Source organism: Bos taurus, chromosome 18 (genome assembly GCF_002263795.3).
Source record: "Bos taurus isolate L1 Dominette 01449 registration number 42190680 breed Hereford chromosome 18, ARS-UCD2.0, whole genome shotgun sequence".
Classification (NCBI taxonomy): Eukaryota; Metazoa; Chordata; class Mammalia; order Artiodactyla; family Bovidae; genus Bos; species Bos taurus.
The window spans coordinates 32,776,182-32,793,171 of NC_037345.1; the positions used below are offsets into that span (position 1 = coordinate 32,776,182).

Genomic DNA, 16,990 nt, shown 5'->3' on the forward strand with positions numbered 1-16,990 from the left:
AGGAAAAAAAATAAACAGAAAAAAATCTAAGTTGTTTTTGTACTTTTTCAGAGATGATGGGGGGAAAAGAAGAGTTGACTGGGTCTGAGAGGGCTGGGCAGTGTACTAGAGAGCCGGGCAGTGTACTAGAGGGCTGGGCAGTGTACTAGAGACGTTCTCTTTTTGCACTGTTGGTGTTCTGGGTTGGAATGTTCATTTCCCTGCCTGTCCCCCACATCTCATGACTCTCCAAGACCTGGAATCATGTATTCCCTTCTGTGACAGGGAAATACAACCCGGCGCTGCAGCACCCACTCCTACCTACTCTCAGGGCACCGTCCTTTGGTCCCCCAAGTCCTGTGTACCATCATGGGCCCTCTTCACCTACTGCCCTGCCCTCTACCAGCCCCTCCCATTGCCGTGCTTGGCCACCCACACTGAGCCTCTTAGAATCAGACTCTCCACACCATCTACTAGTTCAGAGAGATTGAGAAACAGGAAAAAGAAATCCATGAAGCCAAGGGTGTAAACTGGGATGGAGAACATACTTGGCACGGGTATCAAAATCGAGGAGGAAACTCGGCGGTGGAGGCAGATTTCCTTCGCTGCACTCTGACCATATGGAAGGCTTGGTACACACAGGGCCACATCCTCCCCTCTGACTCCTGAGTCAAACTGCCATCCCTCTCTTAAGGTTTCTGCTCCAGATCAAATGCCCAGCTCCTAGCTCTCCATGTGTGGGTCTTCTTCTAGAATGTGGGCTCAGCCAGGCCAGGTGTGTTCCTGGATCATTGTCAACAGCACCCCACCACCACCAACAACATATAGTGCTGTGGGGGAGGGTAAGCGCTGAAAGCATACGTGAGTTAGATTAAAAGAGTCTCCACCCCACGTACTCCATCAGCGCCTGCTTCAGGATCCTCAAGTCACTTACTGTGTGTAAGTATGCCACAGCAGTGGTGGGTATAAAAGGGGAAGAACTGCCACTGAGTGGGGGAGGGTTGCCAACGGATAGAGTGACAGCTCCATTTTACAGGTGAAGAAACAGGCTGAGTGGTAAACATCCAAACGTATAGTGCAATGAAGCAACAGATCAAATCGCTAAAAAAAATCCACTCCGTTCCCGCCAGCTTTAAGAATCCATGACAAGACCTACTTGCCAGGGTAAATCATGCCTGTTCCTTTGAAAAGTGATCGTTCATTTCTACTTTTTGGTCTAACAACACAACAGTCAATCTGAGATATTTTGGTAGGGAACTGAGTAATACGAACTATGATTAAATACATTATTATTGAATAAATAAAATATCAGCTTTTTGAAACTTTTATTAGGCAAAGAATTCAAGCAAAGGCCATATCCTTTCCTGGTGGTCTAGGAATACCAGGCTGTGCTGCTGATGCTGCTGTGTGTTCTTGCTCTTCAGGCAGGAGAAGGGGCAGAGGAAGTTGAGACTGGGTGTCTGTAGGTGGGGGCTATTTCCTTGTACAGGGGTCACATGTTCCTGACATTGTGGAAGGGATGAATAAACCAAAACAATACTCAGCACTGGGTGTTTTTCTTTCCTTTTATCACCCAAGTTCCAAAGCCACATGATGAAGCATATTTTGTAAGATAGACAGGTTTGCAGATTATGATTTTTTTAAAAAATGAGGGAAGAAGTAAGTTATTAAATGTGAGGGGACAGGACTTAAAATACAGGCTTTGCCTCTTCCAAGCTAATTTGACTTTGGCAAGAACTCTTTGAGCCTCACTTTCTTCACTATAAAATGGGGATATCAATAATTTTTGTGGGATTATTGATTATCGTAAAGAATAGTGAGAATAAATACCTCACTTAGAATAGACAGTTGATAATTAGTAGCTGCAATTACAAAAACACGTAGGTTATGCTTTTTCAATTGTGTATGATTAAATCGCTTTACCTTCCATTGTATATTTGCTATTTACAGAGCTCTATGGTAGGTGGATAACTTTCATATATTTGTTGTCGTTGTTCAGTTGCTAAATTATATCTGATTCTTTGCAACCCCACGGACTGTAGCACACCAGCCTTCCCTGTCCTTCACTCTCTCCTGGAGTATGCCCAAACTTATGTCCTTTGAGTTGGTGATGCCATCCAACCATCTCATTCTTTGTTGCCCCCTTCTCCTCCTGCCCTCAAACTTTGCCAGCATCAGGGTTTTTCCCCACTGTGTCTGTTCTTCGAATCAGGTGGCCAATGTCTTGGAGCTTTGGCTTAAGCATCAGTCCTTCCAATGAATATTCAGCCTTGATTTCCTTTAGGATTGACTGGTTTGATCTCCTTGCTGTCCAAGGGACTCTAAAGAGTCTTCTCCAGCACCATAATTCACACACATCACTTCTTCGGCACTCAGCCTTCTTTATGGTCCAACTGTCACATCTGTATGGGACTATATTTGCATACATTAATACATACTCATGGAATATATAATTACTATTCATCCATAAGCATTTTCCACCCCATTCCTTTTCATATGAGGAACTGAATTCTCAGAGAAGTTCAGGGACCCCTCAGAGTTCAAAGGCTCAGCTGAGATCTCTGTTCCATATGACGTTAAAGGCTGCCAGCTGCCCACAGCTCAGGGCTCCCTGCAAACTCGCCATGGCCGGCTACTTGCTGCTTGTGTGGGATGATGCCCAACGTCTGGCTGTAATTACAAGGAAACATCCATAGAGTTCCTGGGCTCCAAATGGATTTGACACAGTGGCCCTTTAAATCAAACTCTTAACACGATTATCTTGATTTCTCTTTGGTAGTTTTTCTAAGTAAGCCATGCCTTTAGAGGCCCCTAATACAAAGTGACAACCTTTGCCGTTTTCCAAACCACCGATGGACTGGCGTAGAGAGGGCCCATTGTCACCATGGTAATTACCGCACAATACCTGACGGCCAATGGACAGTCAGGAGGCGCAGGCAGCAGCTGAATCCGGCATTGTCCGGGCCCGATAAAAAGATTAGAAGCCCTGAAAAGCCGGGGAGCAGGATCTCACAGCTCTTTCGCTGGGCCCTGAAAGGCCCATTGTGCTGTCACCATAAATTCTGGGTTCCCCGGGCACTTGACAACTGAAGCCAGGGACAATAGAATTCTTGTGTCCAACAAAACACTCCTTGTCCAGTGTCAGTCTTATCAGCCGCATTTACAAATGTCTTTCGTTGTACCCAAATAATTCCCTATTAGAAGGGCTATTGGGAGCAGAACTAAATAAATATTCACAGCCTTTGTAATATCTTTGGGAAATGAATAAACAAACAGTCTCCTAGCATATGAGCAAACCTCCTCCTACTCTACATTTTATCCCTATTTCTTGCCCAAATGATGGAGTTTCTCTTTCTACCCTTTACCATATTAACAAGTGCAATAGAGGATGCTCCAGTTTTACTTGTACCTACTACATAGCCCCAATATATATAGCCTTGGTGCCTCTACATGCATTTTTCCTTTAATTAATCTTCCCGACAGCACTGGTCGGGGCTTGTTTTATTCTGTTCCTACCTCCTAAAAGAGAAAGGAATCAAACCTCAGAGAAGTTAAATAACTTGCCCAAGATAACAAAGCTAATTAGCAGTAGAATAAGAATTCAAATCCACACTTCCCATGCTCCCAAGGATCTGCCTTCCCACTTCGCCATGACTTCTCTACTGAATAAAAAAGGAATACAATGTCAGAGAAAGAGGAAAAGCTAAACACATCCACTATAAAAGTCACATACATACATGAGTCTATTGTTATAGAACCTGGGAGCACTTAGAAAGAAAATGAAAAGCCTTTCTCCAAGAGAATATATACATATATATTTTGCCCTAAAATAGCAGCAAGTTTATTTTTAAGTTTTGGGGGGCCATGGTGAAGAGGAGATGGAAAGCAAATAAAAATAAATATAATCTAGCTTCAGTACTCTTGCCTGGAAAATCCCATAGACAGAGGAGCCTGGTGGTCTACAGTCCATGAGGTCCTTAGGAGTCAGACACGACTGAGCGACTTCACTTTCACTTTTCACTTTCATGCATTGGAGAAGGAAATGGCAACCCACTCCAGTGTTTTTGCCTGGAGAATCCCAGAGACGGGGGAGCCTGGTGGGCTGCCCTCTATGGGGTTGCACAGAGTCGGACACGACTGAAGCAACTTAGCAGCGGCAGCAGCAGCCTCAGGAGAATCTTGGGGATGTCCATCAGATCAACTGGAAAAGTTGTAGAAAGCATTGCTGGGGTAAACAAAGCAAGCCGGGCACACGTGATCACACCTGTCTCAGAACAATATCTGCTCCTTCTTCTGAAGTTTATTTAGCTTGTCTCCTTGTCGTGAATGAACAAACATCCAACATTTGACAGTAATGCACATGACAAAACAGAAACCTCCTTGGACAGCAATCTTAGTATTTTATTTTTGGTTGCACTGGGTCTTCATTGCTGCTTGGAGGGCTTTCTCTAGTTGTGGCAAGCAGCAGCTGCTCTCTAGCTGTGGTTCATAGGCTTCTCCTTGTGGTAGCTTCTCTTGCGCAGTGCAGGCTCTAGGGCGAGTGTGCTTCATTAACTGTGGTTCCCAGGCTCTAAGCACGGCCTTAGGAGTTGTGGTGCACGAGTTTACTTGCCTTAAGGCGTGGGGATCATCCCAGACCAGGGATGGAACCCGTGTCCCCTGCATTGGCAGGTGGATTCTGAACCACTGAACCACTAGGGAAGCCTGAAGAGCAATCTTTACGTAATGATTCTGAGAATATTTAAACTGTAAACAGTTCCCTACCAGGTGAAGAAACATCCACACTGCGCAACACAGCTGACACAATTCTCCCTGGTCTGTCCCAGCTTTACCTCCTGCCCAGGTAGGGCCTGCTATTCCCAGCAGGCTATGTACCTCCATTCCTCCCCGCACATACTGTTCCCTCAGCTGAATTCCCCTCCCATTCATTGCTGGTATAACTGTGGTGGAACTTTCCCTGCTCCCTGTTGCAGACTTGGGCGTGCAGATTCCCTTGGTATACCCTATTACGTCTTGATTTCTCCCACGGGTAGAGTTCTTTGTTATTATGGCTGTCTGCCTCTTCCAACATTGCATCCAAGAAAGCTTTGAGATCCTAGAAGACAGAAATCAAGTCTTACACTCATTTTCTGTCTGTCCTGGGTCAGCCTGCTAACCCTCTAAAGGGCTTGGCCTATGGAAGAAATGCAGAAAATGTAGAGGTGAAATAGAGAACCACCATAAAAGTGTTTAGTTTTTAAATTTTAGACCACTGAAAACCTATTGCTTTCTTACCTACCTGATGGTAAAATTCATAATCTTTTAAGGACAATAATAAGACACTCCCTTGGCCCAAATTACTGAGCCTTGATAACAGCTATGTGGAGCTGTTCAGTTTGTTTTCTAAAATAGTTAAGATCAGTAAAATGGACTATCATTTTGTACGCAATTGGCTATTAACAACACTGGGTAACCAATAGGTACTTCCTTAGTGACTGACAGTAAATCCATGTGTTTGTACAAGTACTGAGTTTGAAAAAGTGTGATCAATACTTCCCAAATACTTTCGAAGCCAAGTGAAGCACTTAATCATCTCCGAGGACTCGAGGGTATGGTTACAGTCACGTACACGTGATGCTAGCTCTTTCAGCTCTCCCGCACCCCCTGGAGCTGGGGAGCACCCAGACACACCGTAATCCAAACAGCTAAGACGATTTCTAACAGTTACTGAGAGCTCACAAAGTGCCAGGCCCTGGGCTATCATGTAGAATTTAATCCCATAACCGTCCTATATGTCAGGTGCTATTTTATTTCATAACCAGGAATCGAGGCACAGAAAGGCTGAATAAAGTTGCCCCTTATTCAAAAAGTCACTAAACAACAAAGCCATGATTGGGACACAAGCAGTTTGAACCTATGGCAATCCATCCAACCACAACATTCAACTATTTTCTTCAGACATAAATTAGGGCACTGATTTAGGGAAATAATGAAGTGATTGAAAAAATAAAAAATAAAAAGATCAAGGACTACTACATCACCTTACTAGGCTACTGAAGTATCCAGAGAGAGAGAGAGAGAACAGACATTGATGAAGCACCACCCCCCAAATGAAATGATGAACAGCAAAGACCTCTGACCATGACCCGAGGCCTGAAACAGTAGTTTCATCAAATCTGAGCAGCCTCCATACAGCCAAGAAAGCCACTTATTTGCAAATGTCTTGGTCTTTACACACACGCACATACATGGCCATACACACTCTCTGAGAGTTTTTGCTACGTGCACTTCTCACTTTCCTGCATTGGAGAAGGCAATGGCAACCCACTCCAGTGTTCTTGCCTGGAGAATCCCAGGGACGGAGGAGCCTGGTGGGCTGCCGTCTATGGGGTCGCACAGAGTCGGATGCAACTGAAGCAACTTAGCAGCAGCAGCAGCAGAAACAGTCACAGTCTCAGACTTCTCTTAGGAAGAAGAGCAAACTGCACTGGCCATAGCAATATGGCTGATATATGATGTAGTAGGAGAGGGTTCTCTCTTGAGCCCAAGGCTTCTCAAAAGTAAATAGGAGTGTCCTTCTGCAATGTAAAATTAAGAAAAAGAAAATGCCATTTTGTTATTCATCTCTTCTTAGACACTTACTCTGAAGATACAAGCTGTACAAATTCAAAGTGTCGACAAGCTCCACAAGGTCAGGAATCATGAATGTTTTCTTCTTTATTGTAAATCAGGTGGACAGAGGCATAAACTAATGCTCCCAAGTGATTTCTGAACAAATGATCAAAAATAAATAAAGAAGTAAGTCCCTAACACCAAAGTCCCACCTGTGCACAGGTGCAAAGAAGGCCCACTGTCGGTGGTGACTTGCAGTTTTTCTTTAGGAATAAATATGAATTTGGCCACAGAGAGACTATATGAGACAGCAGGCTAGTCTAGTGGGCACTCTGCATCCTTATCACACCTCACTAAGTATGCTGGATTCATTCAGGGTCGGCAGGGGAAGTGGGCCATTAAAAGGTTTCAGCTATACTTTGCTGCACTTTATTGGTAGAATAATATTCTCCACTGTGTGCATCAATTTTGAGATTCTTAAAGAATGGCATGCCAATATCAAGAATCTAATATCCTCATAAGAAGCATTTTCTAGGCTGTTCCCCCTGGACTTCCCTCCCAGGCAGAAGTACACACACATACACACACACACACACACACACACACACCATCGTCCATTTCTTTCTTTTCATCTTTAAAAAGAAATTCTTCAAATAACAAGTGAAGGCTACTTTTACCAACTTCAATGATAAGAACTGAAACTGAAGATAAAATGGCATTGATCACAGTTGTGTAGAGTTGGGTCATCTTATTAGACTGAGCTTAGATCATTAATGTGGAAGTGACAGGCAAATGGCCTTTCTGTACTCAAATCAGAGGCTCTGTGAGGTCTTCCACTGTGCTGGGTGCGTGCTAAGTCACTTCCGTTGTGTCTGAGTCTTTGTGATTCTATGGAACATAATCTGTCAGCCTCCTCTGTCCACTGGATTCTGCAAGCAAGAATACTGGAGTAGATGGCCATGCCCTCCCCCAGGGGATCTTTCCAACTCAGGGATCAAACCCACATCTCTTGTGTCTCCTGCATGGGCAGGCTAGTTCTTTATCACTATCGCCACCTGGGAAGCCCCTTCCACCGTAATGTTCACTTGCTAAATCGCTATCTTAAGGTTTCAGCCGAGAAAATCAGGCTGAATTTTGAAACAGGGTTTCTGTATGCTTTCCAGGCTTTGATATCTTCAGTTATCTGATACTGTAAGTGTGTGAGTTACACACACACACACACTATGAACATGCTGATTTCTTACTTCTTAAAATATTTAAACCACATTCCATATCCAGCAACTTATACATTTTGACCCGGGGCACTGGACTGGATTTGATGGTCAGTAAGGTTCTTTCTTGTTCTGAGTCTACAAAATTCTGCAGTTGAAGCAATCAGTTCCCCAGCTAACAGCAGCCCAGCTCCTTCCAACAGAGTTCTGACCACAGTTGGGAAAATACTGAGCTAGAAGATCTCTAGGCTCTTTCCCTCCCTGATAGTCACTCTGAGTCTTTGATTTCATGGGGCAAACCTGATACCAGGATGAAGCCATCTTTAAGAGGACACTGCATATGCAGGAGACCATGAGGGCAAACAAAGTCTTCCTTTAGCTCTCGGGGAGACATGTAAACACAGCCAGATTTCACAGCCCCTGACAAGATGGTCTGGTTACCTCAGGGACAGCCAGGAACCAGACCAAGTAGGTGTGTCACCCAGCAAGCAGCAAGAGGGTAGGGAGGCCATGCTGTGGATTAGACAGACCCTGGAAAGAAGCGCAGCCCCTGCTGGGGTAGGAAATAGCGGCCCTGCCTGTTGGCATTTGGGACTTGACTCCTCACCAGCTCCATGACTAAGGGTTGTTTCCTTATCTGTAAAACAGGCATCTCAACACCCTTCGGAACCTCTGGTGGTGAGGGCAAATGAGTTAATACATGCAAAGTACACTATTATTTTCTGGGACAAATTAATTGTTCACTAAATGTTAGTCCACATCATCATGATCAAAAATCTATCACATTTCTGTTACACCGACTCTATGTAAAGATGAACAATTAGTGCAATGCCTGACACAATAGGGGCCCAACAAATTACTGTTATTATTATTGCCATTAAATGACAATGAATCAGGAAGTGGAGAAGTACCTTTTCAATTATCTTTCTGTCCTGATCTCAGCAAAAGTAATGTCTCTACTTGCGGTGATCCCTGAACAAATATCTCTTTTAACTGAGAAGGTAGTCTCAGGTTCAGAGTAGACTGACTATATTGTTTCCTTTTTATTTTATTTAGTTGAAGGCTACCTTCTATTTAGGAGGGCTTCCTAGGTGGTGATCATGGTAAAGAACCTGGCTGCCAATGCAGGAGACAAGAGACATGGGTTCAATCCCTGGGTTGGGAAGATCCCCTGGAGGAGGGCATGGCAACCCACTCCAGAATACTGCCTGGAGAATCCCATGGACAGAGGAGCCTGGCGGGCTACAGTCCATAGGGTCGCAAAGAACTGGACATGAATGAAGCGACCTAGCACTCAGCAGCACTCAGCATTTCTATTTAGGATGGCGGCTTCCCTTGTGGCTCAGATAGTAAAGAATCTGCAATGCAGGGAACCCAGGTTTAATCACTGGGTCAGAAAGGTCCCCTGTAGAAGGGCAGAGCAACCCACTGCAGTACTTTCGCCTGGAAAATCCTATGGACAAGAGGAGCCTGGTGGGCTATAGTCTATGGGATCCCAAAGAGTGGGACAGGACTGAGCATTTAACACTTTCTATTCATGATGAGGTACTAGTTTGCCATTGATGATAAATGATATAATTTTCTTCAAAAATATTGAAGAAAAGCAGAATGAGCCAAAAGAAAATATGAAGTAAATAGCAATGAGGGTGAAGACCAGATATTCACACCAGATTTGTGAAGACCAGCATGAATGACTGACTGAAATTGGTGGTGGGGGGCCCTAGAAGGAGAGACCGAGGCCCCAAGTAGGAGGTGGTAAGGCGCAGGGCCCACGAAGACCCTGCCCCCAGCATCCCATGGTTTCTCTGCAGGAGCCTCAGAGTGACCAGAGTGACCCCTCAGATCCTGTGCATGAGGGGACTGCAAGGAATGACCATGGCTCCCTTGCAAGAGTAGAGACAGAATGACAAGGAAGAGACAAACCTCAGTCCCTACCTGGTGGTGGAGGCGAGAGCTAGAGTCCAGAAATCTCCAGGAACATAGGTCTTCCTGGAGAAGAAACTAGGTTGTAAACTCACTGGACACAGAATCCACCCTGCCTCTCTTTAGAATTCCTGTCACACATCTTAGGTACACCCTGTTTTATCCCAAAGGGGACCTAAGGCTGCCTGCGAGGAGGCCTACAGCACAGAAAACATGTAGTATTGCTTCACACGATAAAAGCGAGAAGAGGAGAAATGGCAGCATAGAATAACTTGAACGAAGGTTCACAGGCAGAGCTCTGGCTAAGAACTCATACACTCGCCCAGGCTGCACCACACATGGGGACGGAAACCACGTTCAGGTGCAGGGCCACGAGCCCACGAAAGGAGAGCCCGTCCTCAGATCACAGTCATTCCAGACACTGAGGCCAGACAGTTATTTACCCCATTGGTTCTCACATGGACGACCCTGCCTCAGGCAACGAGCAACATCCTGAGAGTAAACACAGTGGAGCTGGAATTATTTGGCAGCTTAGAGCAGAGCGGGTGTGGAGGACACGCAGAGTCTCTAGCAGGTGAGGGAAGGAAGGGGTTGTGGGAGGATGCCGGCAGCACCTCTCTCCCTGGAGGATGTGAGGGCCCGTCCATCCTGCACAGGCTGGTACAGTCCTACTCTGCACTGTGAGTCGGCTTCTGCCGCTCCTGGTTTCAAAGAATAGAAGTCCTCCTTGGGTTGGCCTCTTCTGGCTGTTGCAAGCAAGATGGCTTTCTTCGAGGGCCTGTGCTTACATGGATCACCACATGAATTAGAAAATGGAGAAATGTACCACAGAGAGGCTGAGTTAATGCACCCCGGCCCCTAACTTACAGGGCTTCAAACCCTGGCGATCTGACTTTCATTCTTACCCCACTCTGACCCCACAGAACGCCCTGCATGAGCGAGCTCAGCCAACTTTCGGCCTCACCAGGGGCAGCTCCTTCCAGGAACTGATCGTTTTTGGCCCCACCTACCATATGATCTCACCCTTCTCGACCTTCGATCCCACTTTTGTCTTGCATAGAATGCATTAAACTCTTTTCATCTTTTTAAACTTTTCTTTGTCCTCCAAGGCCCTAACAAAATGATGACCTCGTGATAATTCACCTTCCTTTCCCACCTCTACACACACACATACACACCAGCTCCTTAGGGCATCATCACTACCAACCATTCAACCCGACCCCCACTGCTTCTTGAGCATCTACTATGTGTCAGATCCTGCTCAGGACACTATAGTCCAAACATCAGGGCTGCTATCTCTGCAGAGCTTATATCCAGTGGCAGAGTTAGGAAGCGAGCATAAAAAATAAACAGCAAACAATTAATGATGAGTGACATAAAAAATTTTAAATGGTTAATGAAACAGAATGGATCACGTCTTTTTCTTGGGACCCTTTTAAATCAACTGTGATGCTCAACCAGTATTTGATGGAATGAGAGGCAATATCGAGGGCTTCTCAGGTGGCGCTAGTGGTAAAGGACCCGCCTCCCAATGCAGAAGACATAAGAGACACGGGTTCAATCCCTGGGTTGGGAAGATTCCCTGCAGGAGGGCATGACAATCCACTCCAGTATTCTTGCCTGGAGAATCCCATGGGCTACAGAGAATCCTTGTGGGCTACAGTCCATTAGGTCACATTTCAGACACAACTGAAATGACTTAGCATGCAGGCACGGGGCAATATCGACTGCTCACAATCTTTATCAGCCATTCTGGCCTTACGCCCTAGGGTACCTCGTTGTTTTAGGGAACCATTACATTTACCTGCCACCCCCATCCCTGTGAACTTACAGAGAGCAGAAGCTCTGCATCCCTTAAATCTCCTGTAGCACCTAGTGTATAATTATCTGCATTTGTTATAAACTTTAAGCACAGAGACGCAGACTTGAAGGTTGAAGGTCATTACAAATCTCAGGATGTAAGAGCCAACTGGAAACTCAGTGGTGCTCTAATCCAGCGATTCTTCTAACTGTGTTTAGCAGAGACTAGGAAATTCCCAGATTCCCCAGAGGCTACTGACGGGGCTGTGGTGGGTGAGGGCAGCGTGGGTGGGTGGGGTTCTGGGATCCCCACATCTTCCTCTTCTCTGTTTAATCCACGGGAGCTCTGTTTTGTCCATTTTATACATAGCAGGGGTGAGAGTAAGGGTTTTTTTAAAATTAATTTATTTAATTGGAGGCTAATTACTTTACAATATTGTGGTGGTTTTTGCTATATCTTGACATGAATCAGCTATGGGTGTACAAGAGAGTAAGGTTTTATTCACAAAAATCTGCAGGAAATTCACAGAATCACAAGGGGGAAAATAGAAAATTATTTCTATTTGTATGCTCATTAGAGCATACAACAGACAGATGACTAGGCAGCCAGAGAGAACATATATGTGAACAGGTTAGATATTACATAGGACGCAACGGGTACACGCAGGAAGAGGAAACAGGAGGGTATCACAACAGTAATGCGTGTGCATTCAAGGGAGGCAGACGTCTTCCTAGCCCCACGATCCCCTCACTACAAGGCTTTCTTCTCTACAGCTCTCACCATTCATTCCTTCACTTATTCAATAATAACGTGTCGAGTAGTTCTATGTGCCAGTCTTTTTGCAGACATAAACACTAGTATTGAGGACCAAGTTAAGGTGGGACAGAAAGGAACGGGGAGGGAGGGGGAAGAAGGAAAGGAGGAAGCAAATGTGGATGGTATGGTAGCTGCAGGGTGAGTGGGGGTCCTGACATCTCCTGCCTCCCTCTCGTCCCCAGCACACAGACACCCATGGCTTATCCAAAGCAAACACCGAGTTACAGGGGAGGCGGGAGGGCGAGAAGGGAGAGAGCTCCCAAAATAAGATAGGACGAAAAGAAAGGAGAAATGGCAGCTTACTTGGATCTACTAGACTGTCTATTTTTAGTGGCCTAAAGACAATCCCCTCCATGACCCCGCTGGATTACAATGCAAACAGAATTAGCCTCCCGACCTTCTCTTCCAGGTCAGCTCATCACCAGGTCACTTCTGCAGCCACATCCCCTCAAACCCCATAGCCTCCTACAAGGACGACTTCTAACACATTTGAACTGAACGTGAGTGGATGGATTTATTTCAGCCATTTTCTGCCTTTCTAATTGTTTCTCCTGAAGAAGTTTGAAGACCAAGTTGGCTTTCCTAAGTACTCAGCTTTCACTGTTTATTGCTTTGGTTGTTTTGGCTGCCAGTTAAAATGCTACCCATTTTCAGAAATGAGGAAAATGCTTCTGGCAATTAGGAAGGATGCTTGCTTCTAATGGCATTTTAACATTCTAAATTATTAAAAATAGAGAAAAGGACCAAAAAATTCTGATATTGGCCAGTTCTCGGCTTCTCTGTGAATGTTTCAAGTGTTCCTTTTTTCATTAAGGAAACAGAGCACTTGAGCTTTTAACAAGCTGGCTGATATGGAATAACTGACTTGAAGTACAGGACCTTCTAGGTATGGCAAATCTTTTCTAATCCTATTCTATTTCACCCAGATTCTCAATAATAACTATATCTTTCTGCTCACCTAAAGCCAAAATTGCCTTGTTGTAATAGGACGATTTTAAAGTAAGACACAGTACACACCCTGCATGAAATTGCAGTCCTTCCCCAAACTGAAATTATGCGAATTGTAAAGCAATGTGGAAGAACATGTTGGAATTTTTCAACACGGTTCATTATGAAACAAAATCTTCACTCCAATTACGATGATGTAAAAATATTCTTGAGTACTGGAAAGGAGGAGAAAAATAAGGACAATTTATGAGTCAGAGTGGAGGAACCGTGGGTGGTTTTTCCCCTCTCTTCTTCCTCACTTCTTATATAATGTAAAAAAAAAAGATATTATCTGTCTTAGACATAAATTTGCAATTGTATAAAGTCTCATTAGGCAACTGGCAGCATCTCTCTTGCACAGAAGATAACATGAGGTGGCCACACCCAAAGGGAACCAGGAGCCTGATACTGAAATCCCTCCATCAATTTCCCGTAGAGCCAAAAAAAAAAAAAAAAAAAAATTCTGCCGAGAGATACCAAAAGAACCAGCCAATTTATTCCAAAATAGAAACAGGAAAATAGTTTATGATGCTAAATGACTGAATCATCAAAGTGTCCAATTAAATATTGATATCATCAATTTGGTTCTAAAGTACCCTTTGGTGTGGGAGGATGCAAGAAGGGAGTTCAACAAGTACCAAAAAGGTAGCACGATTGGATTATCCCTGGAGGCCCCCCTTCATTTCATCCAGTTCCTTCATCCAACACGCACCTACTGACCACCTAGGTGGATGTGGGGCTGTATTGGAGACTGGGAACAGAGGGGTGGACAAACTTAGACTCCACCCTTAATGAGCCCATGTCCTCCTCTAATGCTGGCTGCTCTTACCGCCAGCCTGAAGAGAATTACCCAGAAGACCTCTTGAGAGAACAGATGAGCCAGTAACAAGGAAATGTGCTGTGAGCAACACGTCAGGGGTCCTGAGTACATGTCCAGACTCTGAGGCTGTGTGACCACAGGCAAACCCCTTTGCTACTCTGTTTCCTCATCTAAGCAGGAGGTGAGTAAGCTGAATGTCTTAGGAAGCCTGCAGCTCCATTTATTCTATGAGGCAACACACTCATCTGTACTTAGGGTTTTCAGAGACCTCAAACTTAAGTACAAACAGAGACTTCAAACAATCATGTTTTATATATTTGAAAGTTGCCAAGAGAGTAGATCTTAAAAGTTCTCATCACAAGAACAAAATATGTAACTATGTGAAGCGATCCATGTTAACTGAGTGTGGTGATCATTTTGTGGTGTATCTATATATCAAATCATTATATGGTGCACCCTGGGCTAGGACAGCGTTATATTTCAATTATATCTCAGAAAAAGGGGGAGGGAGAACCCTAAACCAGAAACACTAGAACATGGAGAAAACATACGGCACTCTCGTGCCCATGAAAGCAAACACCTACCCAGTAGGGAAGAGAAGGAAGGAATTCAGGGAGTTAGTGATTGTAATATCCATGGAAAAGTTTTAGAGTATTGCAATCCTGAGTTCAAATCCTCTGCTTTGTGATTAAATGTGACTTGGAGTGAATGACTCAACTCTGTAACTCTGTCAGTTGCCTGATGTGAAAAGTGGTGTGTCAAATGCCTACCTCACTGGAGTGCTCTGAGCAGGAAACGGGGTGGTATACTCAAGGAAACTGGTGCCACTCTGGACACACAGAGGGAGCTCAATCAACTCTACCCCAAGTTAAAATGATGAGTTAACAAGAACAGAATATACTGGAAACTCCCACTAAGACTGATTCGTGTTCCCTTTTCTATTCCCAGCACCTGGCATAGGTCAGCCACAGAGAAGGTGCTGGGTGAATAAATAAATGTTAAGGCTGATTAACTCATACTGATTGGAAACTCTGATTGGCAATTATGTATATACGATTAATTAAAAATGAGAACACAGATCGGTTATTACTTTATAACTGCAGTTTGTTGGAGAGGGGGGAAGTATCTTTCAAAATGTGAGATAAAACGGTGCTGAAAAGGTCACAGACCCCGGGATGCACCAACAAAACCAACCTCCCACATGGCTTCTGAGATCAGCAGAGGCAGACGCCAAAGGCATGAGTCACGGCCCAGCAATGAGGCAACCGGGACCCGCTGGAAGCGTGTGCTGTCCCAGTAACCGTCCCGAATGAGCTCTTCACTCATTGAACACACAGTTCAAAAGGTCCTTTGAGTAACGCCATGGTGCCCTTTGGCAGAAGAGAGGCAAACAGAGCTGACACCAAGAGCAGAAAATGTGAGCACCCTTGCTCACGAGAAAGTGCTCCAAGTAGAAAATGAAAGGAGATGGATGCAGGGAAAACAGCAAGCCTGTTAACAATACCCTGATACACAGCACAGGACTGCTCCCATAAGCAAAGCACCAGCATAGCAACGAGGAACATGCCAGCCTGCATTCAGGTAGCTGCACAACACACACACACACACACACACACACACAGGCGTACATGAATCCACACACATGCATCACACATGTATCCACATGCACAAATACACACCTCAGGAAGTAGAAAGGATTCTAAAATGAGTCCACTTTGAATCACAGTGAACCAGCCTTTATGATCCGTTTATTATGATGAGCGAGGGCGAATGTAGTGGCTCCCTACTTACAGGGAGCCTGTAAGTAGGTCAGGCACCAATTGGTAGTCAACTCCACAGGCCCAGGAAGGTTTAATGAGCAGGAGACCAGACAAAGACAAAGATGGAAGGAGTGCCCCAAGTGCATGTCCCCAGGCACCACAATCTGGCAACGGGTCCCAGCTCACACCAGCTCTCTCACCGATGGGCCAGAACAAACTTCCCTAAACTCCTAAAATAGGATCAACAGTTCAGGCTGAGCCTCGGGCCCTGGCTCTGACAGCAGGAGCGCCCAAGCCGGAATTAAAAACCAACCTCAAATCAGCTGGAGGTCGGGAGTAGCAGGTACAGAAAAAGCGCACATCGTACAGAGCGGTCCGGAGGGGACAGCTGCGATAGCCCGGGCGGGGCGTAAATAAAACCCGCACTAAGCTTGTGTCCGCCAGAGCCTGTTCCCTTTGCCGGGATCCCTGTGCCATCATTCCCGTCCCACGTCCGGGCCAGCCACTGCGGCCGGCACCTGCACGGGAGCTGGCTGATGGAGAGGCCAGGCGCGTTAAATTCAGTGCCTACTCACTGCACCATCGCAGAGGTCACCGCGCAGGCGCTGGCCGCCTAGAGTCTTCCTTGAGAGGCGGGAGCCGGCCGCGACAGTCCATCTCCAAGGTACCTTCCCTCCTCGATCCCAGGGCACCTCCCACGGGGACTCCAGAGGCTGAAGGGCCGTGAGAGGGTGCGGCCCAGCTCTGTACTGGACAGTGGGGAGCGGCGACTGGCCCGGGCAGCCAGAGAGGCGGCCACTATCCCTGGCACCGCCGGCAGCCTTGTGAATAAACCACTGTGGCGAGACACACACCCACTGCTAATGAGTCCCACACAGACGCCAGCCAGGAAGGCCGGAGCAAGCAAAGACAGGGGCGGGGCAGGGCCACCGGGGGGGCCCACCTGGGCTCACAGGTGCGGCCAGCATGGCAGGGGAGACTGAAACATGTGTCCTCCCCTCCAAGGAAAAGCATCTTTGCCCCGCCCCACTCCTGGCCTAATTAAAAAGAAAATGGCAGCCAAAATTTTAGGCACATTTTTGAAAGGCAACTACTATCGTCT

General features: G+C 45.7%; 1 protein-coding gene across 3 annotated transcripts in view; it reads right to left on the reverse strand.

Annotated features, from left to right (window-relative positions):
- CDH11 (cadherin 11) overlaps window positions 1-16,990 on the reverse strand; it is a 154,142-nt gene that overhangs the window by 93,293 nt on the left and 43,859 nt on the right. Inside the window, exon 1 of one of the 3 annotated variants that reach the window (XM_005218749.5) lies at window positions 16,464-16,749. The exons of 1 other annotated variant lie outside the window; for it this stretch is intronic. The gene's annotated coding sequence lies outside the window, so the exon portion shown is untranslated. Of the gene's footprint in view, window positions 1-2,884; window positions 12,111-16,463; window positions 16,750-16,990 lie in introns of those variants that run through there. One more of the 3 variants, XM_059877024.1, reaches the window with a different exon arrangement.